Source organism: Cylas formicarius, unplaced genomic scaffold, assembly GCF_029955315.1.
Source record: "Cylas formicarius isolate icCylForm1 unplaced genomic scaffold, icCylForm1.1 PGA_scaffold_9__14_contigs__length_23061073, whole genome shotgun sequence".
Classification (NCBI taxonomy): domain Eukaryota; kingdom Metazoa; phylum Arthropoda; class Insecta; order Coleoptera; family Brentidae; genus Cylas; species Cylas formicarius.
The window spans coordinates 3,663,708-3,684,600 of NW_026844365.1; the positions used below are offsets into that span (position 1 = coordinate 3,663,708).

At 35.0% G+C, this 20,893-nt stretch overlaps 1 protein-coding gene across 1 annotated transcript in view; it reads right to left on the bottom strand.

The window, feature by feature from the left end:
* The window catches only part of LOC132706991 (roundabout homolog 2-like), a 306,365-nt gene that overhangs the window by 160,912 nt on the left and 124,560 nt on the right, over positions 1-20,893 (bottom strand). The window lies entirely within an intron of this gene.

Here is a 20,893-nt window from a genome sequence, read left to right on the forward strand (position 1 = left end):
ATGTTTTTGCCCAGTGGTTCGTTTACGTACCAGTATTTTTTTGTATATTTCGAGTTTTTTCTTTATTCTTAAGTGCAACAAAATAAATAATTTCAGAGCCAAAAAGTATTTTTTTATTTTTTTTATGCTTGGGGTAATATGGGTTGATATGGCCACACATTTTCAACTTCAAAGCTGCATTCTCCGTTTCGTAGTCCAGTTCCCTCCATAACATTATCATTCGCACCTACAATATCGAGTTCTAAAAACTTTATTCCCGTCGAACGGCACCGGGCGATAGCTTGTCAGCAATGAACGTTATCGCCATTATAAATTCAGCAACATTTGTGGGTTTTCGTTGGCAGCTTTACAGTCCCGTTCCCTTACTCACCAAACGTCTCGGTTAAACTCGAATTCTTTAATACCTCTCGACTGAACGGAAAAAAAATCTTTTTGGAGCCTATCTAAACGACTTTAATATTAAAGCTGTGCCGACTTCGAAGCCGATTTAACTGAAAATTTATCAACCTTATATCTTGGAACGTATTGAAAATACGCCTCGGTTTATTGCGGCGAATTTTTTGATCAACCCCCAGAATTTATACATTTTAAGTATAAGCAATAAATTCTCGTCGTTAAGGTTCCAGTATATCAGCTTGAGTCCTTTGTAATATTGATTCTTTTTTAATTGGTAATAGATAATTGCAATATACCTTACTAAGTAATGCCTACTTTTCTAAATTTGCGAAAAATTATTCAAGACTGTCGATCAGGGTTTCGACCACATCTTAATACAACTACCAGTCTAGTTAAGTAAGTTATTCAACATTTTCAAATATTGAGTGATGGACCAATATGCGGATGATTCCCAAATTTACATTTTCTTTTCTACGAAGGACTTAAAACGATTTCTAATAAACTGCGATCTTGAATTGAACAGAAAGTCTATCTATTCTATGCTCCATAACCTCAAGCTCGATGCCTCTAAATCTTCCATTTAATAATAATAAAAATATTTAGAACATGCTTCTCAATCAGAGGTTAATAACATACTGAAAATGCATTTCAAAAAACTGTACGATTTTTAAAAAGTTTTGCAAAATACTAATTATGCCTTAGTCTCATCTTGACTTTGTTTCTTAGTTTCTATCGCAGGCTTCGGTTCCGACACGCAGAGACCGCGCACACTCGACACGGCGTTGTTTTTGAATAGCCCATCTTGTATCAGAAAGCTTAGTAATTTCTGAGATTTCCTTGACCTTTAAACGTCGATCACTCAATACCACCTCTTCCACAATCGCAACAATATCTTCCGTTATGACCTCCACTGGTCGACCAGTTCTTGAATCATCTTCAAGGGACTCCTGCCCCATTCGAAAACGTTTTGCTCATTCTTTCACTACAGCATACGAAGGAGAACTTTGGCCGTACACACCATCCAGCCTTTCTTTAATAATTTTAGGTGCACACTTCTTTTGTCAAAAACTTTATGACTGCCCTATACTCAATTTGCGTTATGTGCGACATATTTTTGGACACGTCTTCTTTAAAATGCTGTCAATAGAAAACTATTTGACGCAAGACTTCAATTTTTTGTTCGCAGCCTACTAAGATATATATTTAAAAGAAGACAAAGCTTTATCGTGGTACTGGAGCTCCATCTATGTCAGGCCGGGAAATTTTGGCGCTAAGCTGGTATATTATAATGAAATATATAGCTTCAGCAAGATGGTGCCTCAAGTCATTACTCTGGACTTTTAAGACCATTTTTGGATAAAAGCTTCTCTCAAAAATGGATACGTACCTGTAAGATGGACGCTACGATCTTTGGATCTTTCAGTTTTAGATTTGTTTTTATTTAATGAATTTAATTAATTCTTTTAAACGCCATTAAAAAAAAAATAGAAAAATATGCGAGTTTTGCATTCGAGAGAATCGTCTCTAATTTAAACACTTTTAGGTATAATATTATGTACATATTCTTTAGATTATTCCGTATTAATTAATGTACTAATGGACTATAGTAAGTTCAAATTATTACAAATAGTAGTTAACAACGCATAAAACACATTTAAATAATTGAGTTTCTTGTCTGTTAATAATTGTTTACTTGGATATTGTTTTTAATAAAATGAAATATGAAAAAAAATAAACAATAACTTAAAAGAAAACAAGTGGATAGTTTTGTGCCCGTGTATTTTTCATTTCAAGTGCCATTGTCCTTTCCTAGTTTCCGTCCTTATTGCTTTGTTGATAGTAAAATTATTGTACCTATACATTGTTTGTTAATTGCGTTTTCTTTCATATGCGGCGTACCGAAATAAACGCACAAACCGATAATAAAAGGCATTAAATATAACAGTCGAGAAAAATCTATTTTAACCTGTACGACTTGATAACGTGACCCCTAGTCCGGTTATAAATTAAACGCTATCTCCCGTCATAAATTATAACACCACATATTATTTTTGGACCGAGTGTTTTTTATTACTGCCTGCATTAATTATGAGAGATTCCAGCAAGTGCAACAATATGCCCCACAACGCGTTGTAAATTACGGCAGTTGATAATTGTTTAATGTCTCTGTGATGACAATTAAACATTTTTATTCTGTGTTAAATTCGATTTCAATTTGACACGAAAGGCAGGGTTACCTAACAAACCGATCTAAATTTATTTAAATAATAATTGATACACAAATAATGTGTATTACGTCATAAAATGAATAAATTTATAGAAATTTTACTGCATGGAAGGGTGCAGTACAGTGCAGGACTTTCTTCTGTTTGGAGCAATCCTCACTCATACCTGGAAATCTGAAAATCCATTTATCAAAATATCTAACAGCAAGCCGGTTATACAACAGGTTCATAAACTTAACAGACATAACATTTTCAAAAAATGAAGTTGAATTTCTGGAAAAAGGTTTCAACTTTAACTTACATCCCTCGTACATTACCAAAGAATTATACTATTTACGGATCGATTGTGAATTAGCAATGAAGGATATTAACGATTCTAATTTAAACAAACCTGAATTAGCGAATATAATAAACTCTCAATTAATAGATAACAGCAAACACAAAGACATTTCTCAAATGTCACTAGTAAAAACTATCAAAAACAAAGCTTCCGAAAATAACATAATATTTACACGTGCAGATAAAGGGAAGACCGTCATAGCTGTCGATCTCCCAGAATATATTTCCAAAACCAACAATTTTCTCAAACCAGAACTTTTTCAATGTTTCAAACACGATCCCACCGAGTTATATTTACTATTTAGTGACAAAGACAAAGATTTTTTAACAATTGTGAATCCACAACCGCCGAAATTATATTCTTTAGTTAAATTAGACCAATCGTGTCTTATGTAACAACTCCAGCAGTTAAGCTCTCAACAAAATTAGTAAACATTTTAGAGCTCCACACAGATTTTAAACCAAAATTTGCAATAAATAATTCTTTTGAATTAATCAACAAAACTACAATTACAAACATACAATTGAATTCTTTTTTAAATTACATTAACTCATTACATAATCGTATAAAATTACTATTAAGAAAACGCAAAACAAATTAGATTTTTCCACTTATCATAAATAAGAGCTCAAATTGCCCTTATGCACACAAAATGGCTGCATTTCACTCTTTTATACACAGACTTCTTAATACGCCACTCTCAACAGAAAATTACAGCAATGAACTTAATATCATTAAACAAATTGTACTGAACAGCGGCTACAATCCGTCCATTATAGATAAAATTATAAATAAAAAACAAATCCAGACAACAGTAAACTCTATTTATCCGAAACCTAATACAGAACACGAACAATTTAAAACAATTACATACATAGAAGAAAAAGTTTCAAAACATTTGCCAAAATGTGGTTTAAACATAGCTTTCAGAAGTAACAACATAATAGGAAAATTTAGACCAAACCACTAATGCATACACCAACTTAGTCCAGCCTTTTGATACTTCTGCTAGTAACATGAGGATAATTTCGAGTCGAATATCACTCCCAAGTCACAAAAAGTGCTAGAAGGGTAGGACAATCCTCTGAATACCATCACATCAAGGTCCTTACCAATGTCAATAACGAAAATAATGGCCCCAATATTGAGCCTTGAGGGACGCCTAAGGAAGCATCGGAAGTGTGACCATAGAGAGAGGCAAGCTTATGGATTACAATTTTGGCGATCAAAAGCTTTGGAAAAATCACGATAGATGACGTCCATACCATTATCGAAGAACTCATCACCTCAGACATTTCGGGCTATAAAATTTAATTCGCCGATATAAATCACGCCCTTGCGTTTAGCGCGATATCCAGAAACATTATTAATAGGCGTATTCTGTTATCCACATCTGAGCGAGGGGGTAATCTTATTAGCGAACAATTCATTATATCGCATTAATCACGCCAATTTGGCTGCGGCAGCGGCAGCCCCTGTTGTAAATTCCCGGACCTCCTGGTCCGACGTGATCGATTTTAAAATGATACATGGATGCCATTTGGACGGCCGTCGCTGCATATCTGCATAGATAACTTCATATTGCGTCGCACGTATACACTACCGTCTCTATTAAATGATGTACGTACGTTGTGATATCGTAATGAATGATTGTGCACGCATGATACCAACAGTTTGCCCGGGTTAAGATTATTATTTCGGAGTTATCGGTAGTCAGAGGATTCGTTGAGGAGGTTGGCTAGTGAGTTCGTTTGTTTCTGGGTTAAGTTTGAAGCAAGCTGTCACAGACTCCCGGGTGGGTGACGATCGTCCTTTTGTATTGTAAAATTTTATATAAAAATGTGCAAAAAAAGTATCTTAACGAATGTGCTGAAAAGCAAGAAGCACTGCAAAGTCCCAAAAGAACTAAAAACCGTCAAATCGTCAAACGACTCGGATTTCCGAGAGCCCGAAGTGTTTAACCGGAGCGAGCTGCCAAGGATGCATCCGAATTCGTGACAAGCATTTACTGGCACCTGGCGACCCATCAAGGTTTTACCGGGATCGCAAAATAAAGTTATACCTCGGTTCCCGTTGCAACTTACACAGGACATTGCAGGGTTAGGAGGCATCTTTCCTTGCTAGGCATTGGAGACGACCCGGAGTGTAGGTGGTGCATGGAAGGGGAGGAGACCCCGTATCATCTGCTCACCGAGTGTCCTCCCTTGACATGGGAAAGATTGGGAGTCTTCGGAACGGCCCTGATCGATCCGGACTCAGTGCACGGTATTGGGCTAAAGGAGTTGCTGACCTTCTATAGGAGGGGCGGCATTCTGGACGCCCTCTAGAGCGTCCTGGGGGCACAACGGGCCCATCTGATGGCCCAAGTGCTTGGACGCCCGCGAGGGCGCCCCCTTTAATACCAATACCAATACCAATACACTTAATATATTTAATGTGGAAATTATTAGAGAGAAGAGCAGAGGTAAGGTGTTTAAATGCCTGGTTCAGTGACTCGGGCTGAGATAGTTTTATGGCTCTGTACCAACGAAAAATCCGAGAGTCTATAGAAATCTATATGCAACCTAGCAGTCTTAACCGCGATTCAGGTATGTACCTATCACTAAGGGTGTTTATGCGGTTCATTTTGTTCCGTCCCCTCAAAGAATATCAAAGCAGGTACAGAGTAAAATGCGAGCCAATTTCAGCCAGTTCGACTCAGCAAGAACCGACGCAATAAGAATCCAGAAGTTTTGTAAAAAATATTGCAGTAGTGTTCTTTTCTGTGGTGTTAAAACAAAGAATAGGGGGAATTAATATACGCTTCAGTTCGGTCATACGGTACGCTAGCGTGAAAGGATTTCCCGTAATCAAGATCGTAACCGAAAGCGAATTAATATCCTCGCCTCGTTTCATTAAGTAAATTCCGCAAATTCTTCCAATTTCCCGCCTAGCTAGCTAGCGTGCGCCGACGACAAGAAGACATTGAGTAATTTTCGGCGACCGCAGCGGCGTTATTACGAAAACTCGATAATTTCCGGCCCGTGTATCCACGTAACTTCGATGAATCCCGCTAGGGCGCGCGCGGGAAATGAAATTGCAATTCGTCTAATTAAAATTGATTTCTTCGTTCAGGAAGAAGAATAAGGACCCCCGCCTCTCGTCTCCGCGATTTTTAATTAGGAACGCGGATGATTAAAGGGGTAGTGGTATCGCTGGCTGTCAGAATTTCAGAAAATATTTCACCCGGGAGTAGAACGATTTTTTTCAATTAATACGGGTTTAGGTTGGCCGAGTTGCGGCATTTATTACGTTCTCGGTTGATGAAAAATTCCCCTTTTTATCCCAACGTTTACGGTGAAAATGTAATTAGTGTAGGATTAAATACCGGCAAAGATGGAGTGAGACGGAAGGCTGTGGTGGGTTTGGCCAGTACGCTCAAAGTATAGTTCGGCTTTGTTGATCCTGTTGGCTGCTTCAGAGCTTGAACTGAAACTGGCTTGTATCTGCTTATATATTCTTTGAGAAGGGCGAACCTAAATGAGGGACCTGAGTCGCGGTTAAAAATGTTAGGTTGCTTATTATATATCTCAAATTCCATTTGAGATTCCAGGAGTTTACAGCATTCCATCCATATGCGGCAAAGAAAGTATCGACTAGGCCCAAAGAACATGAAAATGCCTTAAGACTAGGACAAATAAACTCGACAGCAGTTGACGAACGCAATAGCCAAACTTAACTCAGGTCTTTACCTGCCATCAATATAGGAATCAGTCGTCCGAGACAATGTTTATGCCCCTCATTTAGCTCCGCCCCCCTCAAATAGGTACAGAGTAAAATGCCGGCTCGTTTCAGTTAATCTCTCGACTCAGGAGGAATCCAGCAGTTTTATAAAAAGTATTGTTTATATGTTTGGGCTGTCTTTTCCATTCTCTACGCCATCTACATCCAATTTCGTAGGGGATCTCCACTCTAATAGACCCTTTATTCATCTGCAGTCCTGCTCTGGTGATGTACCCTATTGTAGCTTCGACTTCTGTTCTGTGACAAATTTCTTCATTCATCTCTCAGATTTCTTCCCAGCATTGATCTTTCCAATTTCCGTTGGGTTCTTTGTAGTATTTGTGAGGTGTTTGTGAGTGTTAACTTTTCTTTTACTTTCTCAGTTTTCCATGTAGACGCCATTTAGCCATTGACCTGTTTGGTTACCCACACTCATTTTTACTTCATGACCTTTCACCTCTATTTGTTATCCCAGGCTTGTCATCATTTCGGTCTTCAGATAGTTTATTTTTACATTTCCCTCTAGAGTGTATTTTCCCAAAATATCTGTGGGTCAATGCTTATAAAATTCAACTAACATAATGACTATGAACGACGAAAAAAGTTCGTGGAATTGGAACAATACCTGTTCGTTGTGCTCTCTCGTGTGAGGTGTCACACCCTAGACCCCCTAACATCATTAGATTTCTGGATATAAGGTTATTTGAAGTCAAAGGTCTATGTCAACTGCCTCAACGAAATTTAGCCGCAGTTATACAGATAGCTTCTGCACGATTTAGTTACACGGATGTGTTACCCTTGGAGGCACTATTTTTTCTGAGAAGAACTTTGTAACCAGGTGGAAGGGTTGTCCAACTTATTTCTCACTTGTAAAATTTAGATTTGAAGCTTCTTTTTCGATATATTTTTTCTTATCGGGCCTTTTGCTACGATGCTCCAACAACTATCATTTTAGTTAAAGGAAACAAGACAAAAAGTAAAAACGCCTAAAATACTGTAGCACTATTATCTTTTTTTTTCAAAAAGTAAATATACGGAACCAACGTAAATTGCTGGAGAAAAAACTTTGAAGGGTCTGAGTCACAGGCCTGCCGAGCGGTTTACGAGATACGCCTGTGTCATTGTTTGCCTTGTTAATTGACACAAAGAAGGTCCATAAAGCAATGCGCTTATTATTGACTCTATTAATAGCAGTGTTGTGACCTGCTGCAATATAGTCGCATTTATATGCCGCTCAAAGCAAAGTTTATTGTCACCGACTGTTGCGATTATATACAGGTCGGGCCAATTTACATTTTTTTATTGAAAATCGCGGTAACTAAAATCTAATGGAAAAATGGAGATAAACTAATAACATCAATATTAAATTCTTATTGTTCAAACTGGTTTCCACAAAACTAGAATAGTTTCGAATTTGTCATTCTTTACACCGAAAACCATCATTTCGCATATTCTGGAAAAACCGCTAGAAATTAGCAATAGGACAGTCTGATACCATTTGATAAGTGATGAAGTGCAGTGATAAGTACATTCTCACTTGTTCTTATATCGGAAAATTTAGTTACGATTTAAATTTTTAAACATATTATGCTTTTTGAATGGTAATATCTATTTTATGCTGTCATAAAACCAGAAATGCTGCTTCTAGGTTTCATTTTTACAACATTTAAAGTGAGATTTTTACCGTAGATATCCGGAAGGGAGGCAGGCAAAGCCAGATATATTCTGTAGACTTGAGGCTAATTTAATAAATATTGGCTGCTTCAAAAGGCCCATATTGAAGGTTTAAAATAAAGAAAATAAAGAGTTTACCAGAAATTAACGTGTTGGCTAACTCCGAAACTTCTTGCAGACTAATAGAGACAACGAACAAATATCTCTAACAATGACATATGAATTTTTCTCAATGGTTTTTACAAAAGATTAATAATATCACAACTTGTGAAAGGTCAATTATATAATCCAACAAATCAAATATAACTGGTGTTGAAATGTTTAACAGGCTTTGCTTTAATGTGTAAATTTATTATTTATATATGCCAAAAAGGCACAATTTATCAAAATTACATTTTTTCAAAATTTGACGCATTCATATGATATGATATAATGCGTGACGTCATGGTGATGCATGCCCACTAAGTGTTGATTTTATTTTTGGTTAGTTAGGACCGCTTATGAAATAATATGTTATATAAAAATATATCTTTCGTATACTCTGCTTTTTTGACACACCTTGTACATCTTAGGCCCTACGACTTTTGTCTTTAACTTTTTTTTTAAATCTTAAACAAAAAGGTTAGACGGGGATAACATTTATAATGCATCACCAAATCACCAAAATTGATGAATAGAGTAGACTAGAATAGAATTTCATTAACTCATTGGTTTCAAAAGTTATGAGGAAATGGCAAACACGAATGTTGTTAGGTTGCTTAATTTAAAATTAGCTAAGAGTATACAGGGTGACGCAAAAGGCATGACGAACGAACGAAATATTTTTCGTTCCTTTTTTAAATTCTCTAACTTTTGAAGGTAAATATCACTCACATTTGACAGTACCTTTTACGTCATCTATCAAATATCGAAAAAAAGATCGTGGCCATCACCTTTTTTGTTGACTGGCAAACTGAATCTTCTTGGAGATGCTTCACCTTTTCGACGCCACTCCATTGATTCTTTTTCGATAGAGAATCATAGTTTCATCTCCCGTCACAATAGTTTCTATCACAGGCTTCGGTTCCGACCCACAGAGTTCCAAAAAAGACCGCGCACACTCGACACGGCGTTGTTTTTGAATAGCCAAAAGGTTTTTAGGAGCCCATCAGGCATTATGCATACCTTAATGATGCAGGATTCGAAAGCTTAGTAATTTCTGAGATTTGCTTGACCTTTAAACATCGATCACTCAATACGACCTCTTCCACAATCGCAACAATATCTTCCGTTATGACCTCCACTGGTGGGCTCCTCGCATAGGCATATAGAGCCCCGCTTGGAGATCGTCCCGTGTGTGAGGCGGGGAGCTCTCGAAGCCTGGGCGAGATACCGGGCCGCGGGGGGCTGGAGAGTTGCTCCGGGAATGGGGCAGGCGAGGCTTATGATGGATGGGCCCGCCCTTCCTCGGACCAGGGAGCGGCTTAGACTGACCAGAAGGGAGTGTAGAGCACTAACAGGCGCCTACACAGGACATTGCAGGCTTAGGAGGCATCTTTGCTTGCTAGGCATTGGAGACGACCCGGAGTGTAGGTGGTGCATGGAAGGGGAGGAGACCCCGTATCATCTGCTCACCGAGTGCCCTGCCTTGACATGGGCAAGATTGGGAGTCTTCGGAACGGCCCTGATCGATCCGGACTCAGTGCACGGTATTGGGCTAAAGGAGTTGCTGACCTTCTACAGGAGGGGCGGCATTCTGGACGCCCTCTAGAGCGGCCTGGGGGCACAACGGGCCCATCTGGTGGCCTAAGTGCTTGGACGCCCCCCTTTAATACCAATACCAATACCAATACCTCCACTGGTCGACCAGTTCTTGAATCATCTTAAAGGGACTCCTGCCCCATTCGAAAACGTTTTGCCCATTCTTTCACTACAGAACACGAAGGAGAACTTTCGCCGCACACATAATTTTAGGTACTAACCCTTCTTTTGGCAAAAACTTTATGACTGCTCTATACTCAATTTGCGACATTTTTTCGAACACGTCTTGTTTAAAATGCTGCCAATAAAAAAACTATTTGACGCAAGACTTCAATTTTTTTTCGCAACCTCGTAAATACATCACATATATAGTATGTTTGCTGGTCTGTGACAAAGCGCACATTGCTGCAAGGTAATAAAACTTAAGAAAGTCATTATTCCGGTAGTCCTCGGATGATTAACTGCTTCATAGTACGAACAAAGTTCAGAATTCCGCTCGGTCGATTACAAGGAAGCCAATCTCGACCCTTTTAATAACAACGGCGATAAAACGTGTACGGGCTGCTCCGAGTCGTTTACAACACTTGAAAAGGCCTAATTATATAGCAATTTTCACGAATAGATTGTACCTTTTGTTAAGCGGTACCGTACAATTTGATCGTAACATACGCCGTGGCCCCGGCTGATTTATTAAACTTTTATAATATAAATACAAGTATTTCTTCGCTAAGCGCGATGTTTATTATACGTTTTCAATGGGAGTTATGCGGGTTTTTTTTTTGACGGGTGGCTTAATCCAGGTAAGCGGACCACAAGCGATCCGTTAGGAGGCTGGCATTTAAAACGTGGTGTTTGATAAATTATCGGTGTGCTGCGTTTGATGGTGGCGATACCCGTTGCCGCAAACCTCACACCCTGACTTGTTACACTGTTACACTGTTATGATAAATATAATGAATCAAACGTTTTGAATCTATCCAAATTGGCCGATTTTTTCTATGACGTCTAGAATTGTCGATATGATTTTTTTTTTATTTCAAAATTTTGTTTTTTTTTTCAATTTTTTCATTCGTCAACGTTACGAAAAGTAAATATACATACAAAATGAGTTTCAGAGAGTTGTAAGAGAAAGGAGGGAAGTGCCGAAGGTGATTTTTATGGTAGTAAGCATTGTGACACTACAACAGTTCAGTGAAAACTTGTCGTTTAATTGTTTACCTTTTATATCAAATATTTTGGTAAGTTTTGCATAAAGTTCATGTTCTCTACATTGGATTTAAGTATTTGATGTGTAGTTTGAGTATTTTTTTTTTAAGTAGAGCCAATAATTATAAAATAGAAGTTTGAAAGTTGTTTTTAAAATTAATTTTATGTGATTTTAGGTTACAAAATTCCTCAGATTGTTTTTGCTACATTTGTGGGGAATATATACCAAAAACACAGCGACATGTCATGACCGATCTGGTTAAAACAGCTTATAAGCTATATTTTGGATTTTCTATCGATGAGCGAGATAAAAGTTGGTTGCCAAAAGTATGCTGCAATAGCTGCTCAAGAGCGTTGAGAGGTTGGCTTGAAGAACGTCAAAAATCCATGCCGTTCTCAATGCCAATGATTTGGAGTGAGCCTCAAAATCATGAGAATGATTGTTATTTCTGCATGACATCTACAAGAGGAAAAAAAAATAGAGATAAGATTGTTTATCCGAACGTCCTATCTGCAAAGAGACCAATTCCTCGTGATAAAGACACTCCACTTCCAGTTCCACCAGTTAATGAGGAGGCTGAAAATAAAAATATGTCAAGTCTACAATCTCAATCGAGTTTTCTTTCTGGTAGTACATCTTCATCTTCATACACTTTATCTGGATCTTCATGTCCATCTACAGAACCTCATTTACCTGAACAAGGCGACTTAAATGATCTTGTTAGAGACTTGGGACTTTCAAAATCTAAGGCACAGTTACTCGGATCAAGGTTAAGAAAGGTTAAAACTATTGGCTAAAAGTACCAGAGTTTCATAGTTTTCTCCAAAGAAGATGATTTGGTATATTGGTAATGATGCTGCAGGGCTTCTTCAAGAACTAAGTTTTCCAGAAGATTCTAGTGTTCTACAAACATGAAAGAAAATTATGCAAACCTTGAGGTATTACTTGAGAAAATTAAATATTCTCAATACCTATGGAATATTTGTGCTGATTTAAGAGTTGTCGCTATACTGACTGGACCACAAGGAGGATACACAAAATTTTGCTGTTTTCTTTGTGAGTGGGATAGCCGCGGAAGAGACAAACATTACAAAGTAAAAACCTGGCCATCAAGAAAAAGTTTGACTCCTGGACTTAAAAATGTTTCTCATAAACCGTTAGTGCCATGCGAGAAAATTTTTCTACCACCCCTTCACATAAAGTTGGGACTCATAAAAAACTTTGTGAAAGCTATGAATAAAGATGGTGCAGGTTTTCAATACTTAAAAACAAAGTTTCCTCGAATCAGTGACGCGAAATTGAAGGAAGGAATTTTTGTAGGTCCGCAGATACGCGAGCTCATGAAGGATGAGGTTTTTGATTCGAAGTTGAGCAAAGCAGAAAAAAAAGAGCTTGGGTAGCGTTTGTAGGGGTGTGTCATAATTTTCTTGGTAACGCAAAAAGTGACAAAAAGTTCCGCGTAATACCACCTTTTTTTCCAAATTTGTGTTATTGCTGTAATTCCGGATAAGAAATCAAATAAAATTTAGCTATCCCAAATCATCCCTTTTAATATATCTGCGTCTAGAAGTGCGCCAGAAGAGAACTATTTACAGTCTTAAATTTTTATTAATAATCATCTAGTCAGTTGTATTAAGGAAAGATTAAAAATAGATAAACTTGCCAAAGTATAGTAGAAACGGGAAAAAGATATGATAATAGTGTTTGTATCTAAGCTTTTAATAAAATGTAAACAAATTAAAAAAATATTTTTGAAAAGTAATAATTTTTTGATAGAAGGAGAGGTAACTCTTTCATACAAACACACTGTGTGTACTCCAACGTCTACCAAAAAAGTTATTTTTGGCAATAAATAATAAAAAATTAGTTCGTGCCGTAAATATGAAACAAAAGAAACTTTTGTCTTATTATTTTTCTTCTTATCGTGTTAAAAACTACCAAAAACATATTTTTCAGTTACGCAAGAAAATATGATTAAAAATATTTTTAAAAAATCGTAAACTCTAAATTTTATTTTTAAATCTACTATCACCTTTCTTAATTTTTATATTTCATATTTTTTAGGAAATCCTGAATATACTTTACCTGAAAAATTATCCGGAAAGTCTTATCGTAAAATTAAACCGATGAACAAAAAGGGCAGAGGCTCGAATTTTGCACTGAAATGTATAAAAGATCTCAAGAGAGATGGAAATTTTCTAAACAAAACAGTATTTACGGATGAGGCTTCGTTCAAAACAGCACGCGCATTTAATAGGAAGAATGAACATTTTTGATCCACCAATAATCGACACAAAATGAAAGCAGTGAAATTCCAAGGACGAATGGTTGAACAACATGGTGGTCGGGCCAATTATACACGAAGGATCTTTGAATGGCTAACGATCTTTAAATCTCCTTGCAACAGAAATAGAACAGTCGTTAGAAAATGTGCCAGGAATTGTTAAAATTTAATTTGGCGTCAAGATGGCGCACCTCCACATAACGTTCAACCGGTTACCGATTATCTAAATAATAAATATAGACTTTGGATAGGTAGGCAAGGAACTGTCAAATGGCCTGCCAACAGCCCACACCTGAATCCTTCTGACATTTTTGTGGAAGTTTACAAGTGATAAGAGAAAGACTTAATATCGTATTACAAGATCTAAGGTTAAGCATTGATATTTTTATTGCTTGAATAATATAAATTTGTTTATTAGGCGTTTTTCTTCCTGAAAAATCTTATGTTATTTAACTTTTGCTGCCGATTTTTAGTTCTGATTAGTTGTAAAAACTGGAAGGTTAAAACAATTGCGAACATAGATAATATGGTGACTATAAAGGCAGACTTGACCATTTTTAAACAATATGGCTTTTGTCCAGATATCGAATGATAATTATTTTTAAACTAAATATCGCAAAAATGAAATGTCAACAAGCCATTTTTTTTAAATCGGAGATAAAAGGTCTATGATCTAAGCCAATAATATATAGGGCATTACACTAAAAAATTGATGTTGGTGTCATTTTGACAGCCTCCGATCGTCGTTTGTTTCTTCTGACATTTGGATAAGATAATAGAGCAAAAATCTTCAAACAAGGGGCGTCAGAACTGTAGGTGGGTGTCGAAATATAATGAATCACCCTGTACATAAATTAAAAGCCAAATGAGGCCTGAGCTACTTTAGTACTGAAATTGTGGTTTGAGCGTAAACTCTCAGTTAAATATGAAATAAAATCAATGAAAATGTTTTTGGGGCTGTAAAGTAGTCATAAATCTCGGCGATAATTTTAATCACCCCCAGTTATTAAGTTAATATCAATCGCGCCGAGCTATTTAACGTCACTTAAACCAAACGTAAGAAACCCATTTAGGCAGTCCCTGAGACGCTTAAACACCACATATAAATTTATTTACTAATTCCCGAAACCCATTTATATGTGTAGATGTTATCGACTGTCTCGTATTAATTGAATTCTGATGAGATTTGAATAAAAAAAAATTATCAGTTTCCGTCAACTTATTTTAATATTCAACGAGGGTCAATACGAAATTTTGTAAATTGATTTTCCGATTGCATCTTGAATTTCAATTAGGGACCGACCGACGACGACGGCGAAGAAAGACGGCGATTTAAATTCCGACTGGTGCGGAACCGTGATTTATTCGAATTCGATGATGATTTTTCTAAATTTGGTTAAGTCTCCACTGGGTGGCTTATTCGATTAGTGTCCATCTGTTATCCGAGTACTATACTAAGGCACGAATCTTTCCACGGGAGCCAGTGTTTTCTAAAGGACCTTCTACCTTTGTTTATTTGGCAAAAATTGTAAATATCGGTCGAAATATTTGTAAATTCGTAATGTGTTTCCTTGGGGTTTTTTTTCATTAATTAAATAATATAATAAATAAATGAAAAATAATAAATTGAGATAAAAATATGGCAGCATGTAATTACTAAAAATTTTCAGTTATTTGCAGATTAGCCTTTAAGGTATAACATTTGGTCGAAACATTAAGAACTGTTTTATTTATTTTTGGAGTGTTTAAAATCTCTACTAAATGTCTTAAGAAAATGATGTAATTAAATAAAAAGATAATTAGTTTGACATAGGAAAGATTGTTCTATTCTAATTCTACTATAACTTTTCTTAATCTGAAGAAAAAAATTTAAATTAAAATTAAATTTAAAAAAAAAAAATTATGTCCATTTAAAAATGTTATGGAATTATTTTTTAGTTTATTTATGTAAAAATAAATTAATTTTTTTTTAGTTTAATACCGTTACACATAGTAGTTTTTGGAAGGAGATCTCAAAGTAACGTATTTTTTAAAGGTTTTTTAAATAAGAAATTTTAGCTTATTATTTTTCAAAATCCAATTATCCATAAAATGATTGATGAATGCTTAATTATATCTTTGTGAAATCCGTGAAATCTGTGAAATCTGGTGTACCATTGTATTGACGGTCATTTGAACCCTGACTAAACGCTTTATGAGTTTTAATTTCCAGGCAATCTTGAAGGTTTATGGATTGTCTTCCAAGTGTAGCAGGTGCGTATGGTTATATATCTACGACGTCTACGCCTTTTATTTAAATTAGTCCCATTTCTTCCGAATTGTTTATAAATTTTGCCAATTTTTTTTATTTTCAATATAAAGCTTCAACATGTCAACTTCATCCTCATTTGCAATTTCAGTTAATAAAAAATGCTTGTAAAGAAAAACTTAAAAATGGAAATGCTAAACGATGTTAAACGATGTAAACAATGCAAAAATATTTTTTTATTTATTTATTTTATTTTATTTATTATTTTATCATCATTGGCAACAGTTAACTTTTTCAAGTTATCAAGTTTTCTGCAAATCCGGGAAGCGCCAGTTATGGAGTATAAATTGAGAAAATACACTAGAATCCCAGAATAATCGGCGCATTATGATTTATTACCGTGAGCACTTAATATATAGAAAGATTATTTAAAATAGTAAAACGAAGACTATACTTATTTAAATTTTCAATATTGTTAAGGCCTTTTACATTATTTTCTAGCGCCCATATGGCTTCCACCTTGTCTTCATCTCTTTCCAGAAATTGCCTGTTTGATATTATTTTCAGCTTTCTAAGTCACTGGCACTTTTGTTTATTTATAACAGGGATTTTGAAAAATCAGTTCGAAACGAACACATCATTTGTTTCATACAAAATTCCGTAATGAACCATTTGTGTTTGTTTGTTTCCTAAACCAAAAAATTGACATAAAAGATCTAGAAGGTGATAATACCTAATTTTTCTTAACTAACCTGTAAATGAAGGGAATTTTGTGGCTCCATTCCAGTTAGTTTTTGTTACTGCGCATCATTTAAGCTGTGAGTACTGTATAACAATTCACACAGAAATTCCAAAATTGCTAGCAAATGGAGAATGAATTTTTTTTTTAAATTTTATTTTATTTTTTTATTTTGTTAATAACCTTGGGTGAATAATATGGCGGGTTACATTTAAACCACCATCATCCCTAGAAAATTCACTTAAGTCAAAAACTTAGGTGATGAAACTAGGCGGCTAGAACTACGCATTTAAATATATTTAAAATGGACAACGAACAATTTATCTGCTACCTATATACAGAACAGGAAAACCGTCAACGGAAGTCGTAAAATGAGAGACAAAAGACAGAATAAAGTAGCACTTACTTAGCGAATTTGTTTTCACGCAAACGTTGTCAATTTTCTACGAATTAAAGAATACGAATTTTTCCAATATAATAATAATTATTTTTTTAAATTATACAGTGCGCCGTGATAGCCAATTACGTCATCGCGTCTAGATTGAGTCCGAGGCATGGTGATTTTTACGTGGATTTTTTCAAAAATCTCGAACAGCGTGAGTGATACACGAAAACCCTAAATACAAAAATTGTAGCCCTCGAAACGGTCTATAACACTGTTTGAAGCGATTAGCCATATTTTTGAAGAATTTTGATTTACGGTTAATAATTCACTCTCGAAGTCGTAAAACGAGAGACAAAAGGCAAAATAAAGCGAATTTGTGTTCATGCAAACGATGTCAATTTTCTCCGAATTAAATGTTTCCAACCCCGTTAAAGAATACGAATTCCCGCGAACCAAAACCAAATATCAACGACCCGTCCTTAAAATAAACGTACGGGAACGTTAGTGGCAACTGTTGCCAAATCTGTTGCACGTGTTTGTTGTTTTATTTCTCGGATGTTTTGAGCGGCCGCGTATTTTTAGCGATACGAAAGGGCACCTTAAAGAGGGTATTTAGTCGTGTAAAAATTGGGGACATTTGTCTTCTACGCGTCGCGGACTAACATATGGCGACGAGGAGTTTTATAGACTGCGAATGTTAATGGGGAAGATTTGTATTTCGGGTCAGCGTAGATCTGCGATTATTTTCAGCGCTTGGGAGATGAATGAAAACTTCATTTAAATCAGGGGACATTATGCAGATAAAACAATTTTGATTTTTTCATGGCTTACCCAGTTTTTTGTTCTTAGCAGTTACGTGGTGTGTTCAAAAAGTATGGATATTTCAAATGGGTTACATTGAGGAAGGAAAACGACAAATAATTAAATTATTGGTATTATTGCTAAACATTTTTCACATAGCCTCATTTATTTTCTATACACCGGACAATATTTCCTTTCAATTTCGCATTCGTGATAAGATCGAGGTTTTCTCTGTTTAGATCTTGTAAAACGATATTTTCTCTTATCACTTGAAAACTTTCAGGCCTATAATAAACTTTATTTGTTAAATAAAAAATGTCACAAGGATTCATGTCGGGGCTGTTGGCAGGCCATTTGGTAGTTCCTTGCCTACCTATCAAACGTCTATATTTATTATTTAGATGATCGGTATCCAGTTCAATATTATGTGGATGTGCGCCATCTTGATGCCAAAATAAACGTAAATAATTCCTAACTGGCACATTTTCCAACCAAGAATCCTTCGTATATAATTCTTAATGTGTATTCTTATATTATTTTGATTATAAATTTTCCAACTTTTTGAGATCTTCTATACATTTAAGTGCAAAATTCGATGTTCTGCCTGAAGAAGAAAGCAGAATTTAAAGTCATAATGACAACATATGTGGCGAAAAAAAAAGAAATAGGAAGTTTTCATCCCTCGTGTCTGGTCCATTTTTATCCACTGCCCGGATAATATCTCCTCTTCAAATATAAATAAAGACGTCAAAATCCACTACGCTCGGCGATAAATTACTATCATATGCGAGGCAAAATTATTTGCTGTAAAACAATAGAGGACAAAAACGACGGGAAAAAAGCGTCACGGGAGAAAAATGCCGACTTTTGATTCGACGAGAGATTTATCATCCTAAATGTCCGGGGATTCGTCGATAAACAAGGATTACGGAGCGAAATTCCCTATCGGCGTCTGGCAGATGGTGATGAATGTAAGGTATTTAATCGATTACGCGCTTTTCCCGATATCCGGACTAGTAACCGGGTATCTCCGTAAAGAAGGATGCGTTTTTATCGACGGAAATTTTACGAGCTTCGCTAAATAGAAAACGCGATCGTTAGAAAAATAAAATCCAAATGCCATTCTACTAAGGAGTGAAAAGTGAACACCAGAAAATAAAGAAGCAGTCTTGAAATCTGGTTTTTGAAAAAAAAAAAATTCTACCTTAAAAGTTCGTGCTCCATCTCGAAATTGCTAATGTTTAGACTTTTAACTGGAATTTTTAATATTTGGTCTTATAACTCGAAATTTTGTGCTAAAATTCATACATATCAATCGAAATTTTAAAAATTTTAGGTTACGGATCGAAATGTTACCCAAAACCTTCGTATTTTATCCGGAAATTTTGAAATTAGTGTTATAACTAGAAATTTTATGCTTTAGATAATTTTACCTGGGAGTTTTGCCTTAAAATTTTCTGTTACGTCTATAAATTTGTATTTTAGCTCTAAATTTTAACCAACAGTTTCCTGTTTTATCTGGGAATTGAAAATTCCATTCTTATCTCAAAATTTTGAAATTTGGTGTTATTGCTTAAAAATTTATGCTAAGAGTTATACTTGTAACTCGAAGTTTTAAAGTTTATGTTGACCTCGGTCTTAACAAATAAAATCTTTGAAAAATATCTTCCGAAAAGCTTTCTACACGAAAACATAAAAAGGATATAGACCTGATTCTAAAATTTCGACTTATAAATCAGATTTTTAAAATTTGGTCCTATAACTCAAAATGTTTTGCTAAAATTTATACATATAACTCAAAATTTAAATAATTTTGGGTTTTAGCTCGAAATTTTACCCAAAACCTTCGTATTTTATCTGGAAATTTTGAAATTAGTGTTATAACTCGAAATTTTATGCTTTAGACTCATATAATTTTAACTGGGAGTTTTGCCTAAAAATTTTATGTTACGTCTAAAAGTTTTTGAAATTTGGTGCTATAGCTTGAAAATTTATGCTAAAAGTTATACTTGTAACTCGAAGTTTTTTAGTTTTTGTTGAGCTCAGTTAACTCAGTATTAACAAATAAAATCTTTGAAAAATATCTGCCAAAAAGCTTTCTACATGAAAACATAAAAAAGATATAGACCCTATACTAAAATTTCGACTTCCAACTCCAATTTTTAAAATTTGGTCTTATAACTCAAAACGTTATGCTAAAATTTATACATATAACTCGAAATTTTAAAAATTTTGGGTTTTAGCTCGAAAACCTTGGTGTTTTTTCTGGAAAATTTGAAATTAGGCGTTATAATTCGAAATTTTATGCTAACATTTAGACATATAATTTTAACTCGTCGTTTTGCCTTAAAATTTCCTGTTTCGTCTCTAAATTTGTGTTTTATCTGGAAATTTTAAAATTAGGTGTTATAACTCGAAATTTTATGCCAAAATTTAGATTCGGATATTTAAAATCCTAGTGGTAACTAGTATTTTTACCTTCAAAATCCCATTCTTATCTCAAAATTTTCAAATTTGCTGTTACAGGTTGAAAATTTATACTAAAATTTTTACTTGTAACTCGAAGTTTTCAAATTTTTGTTAAGCCCAGTTATTAAAAAAAATGTCTTAGCAAATAAAATCTTTGAAAAATATCTGCTGAAAATTTGAAATTAGGTGTTATAATTCGAAATTTTATGCTAAAATTTAGACTTATCTAATTTTAACTCGCAGTTTTACCTTAACATTTCCTGTAAATTGCTAAATTTTTAAATTAGGTGTTATAACTCGAAATTCAATTCTACTTATAACCCAAAGTTTTTAAAATTCGTGTTTTAAATTGAAATTTTAAATTAGAATTTGGTAGTTTATCTCGAAATTTTAAAATTAGGTTGTAATTTTATGCTAGAATATAGAATTTAAAACTCTCTTTTTTAACTCGTTATATGATGAAATTTGTCTTTCTATAACTGTGTACTAAAATTAATATGGAAATTCCAAAATTGCGTGCTATAACTCGAAATTTTATGCCAAAATTTGGACTCGGTTATTTAAAATTCTTGTTGTGATTCGTTTATCTTTAAAAAATCCATTTTAATCTCAACATTTTCAAA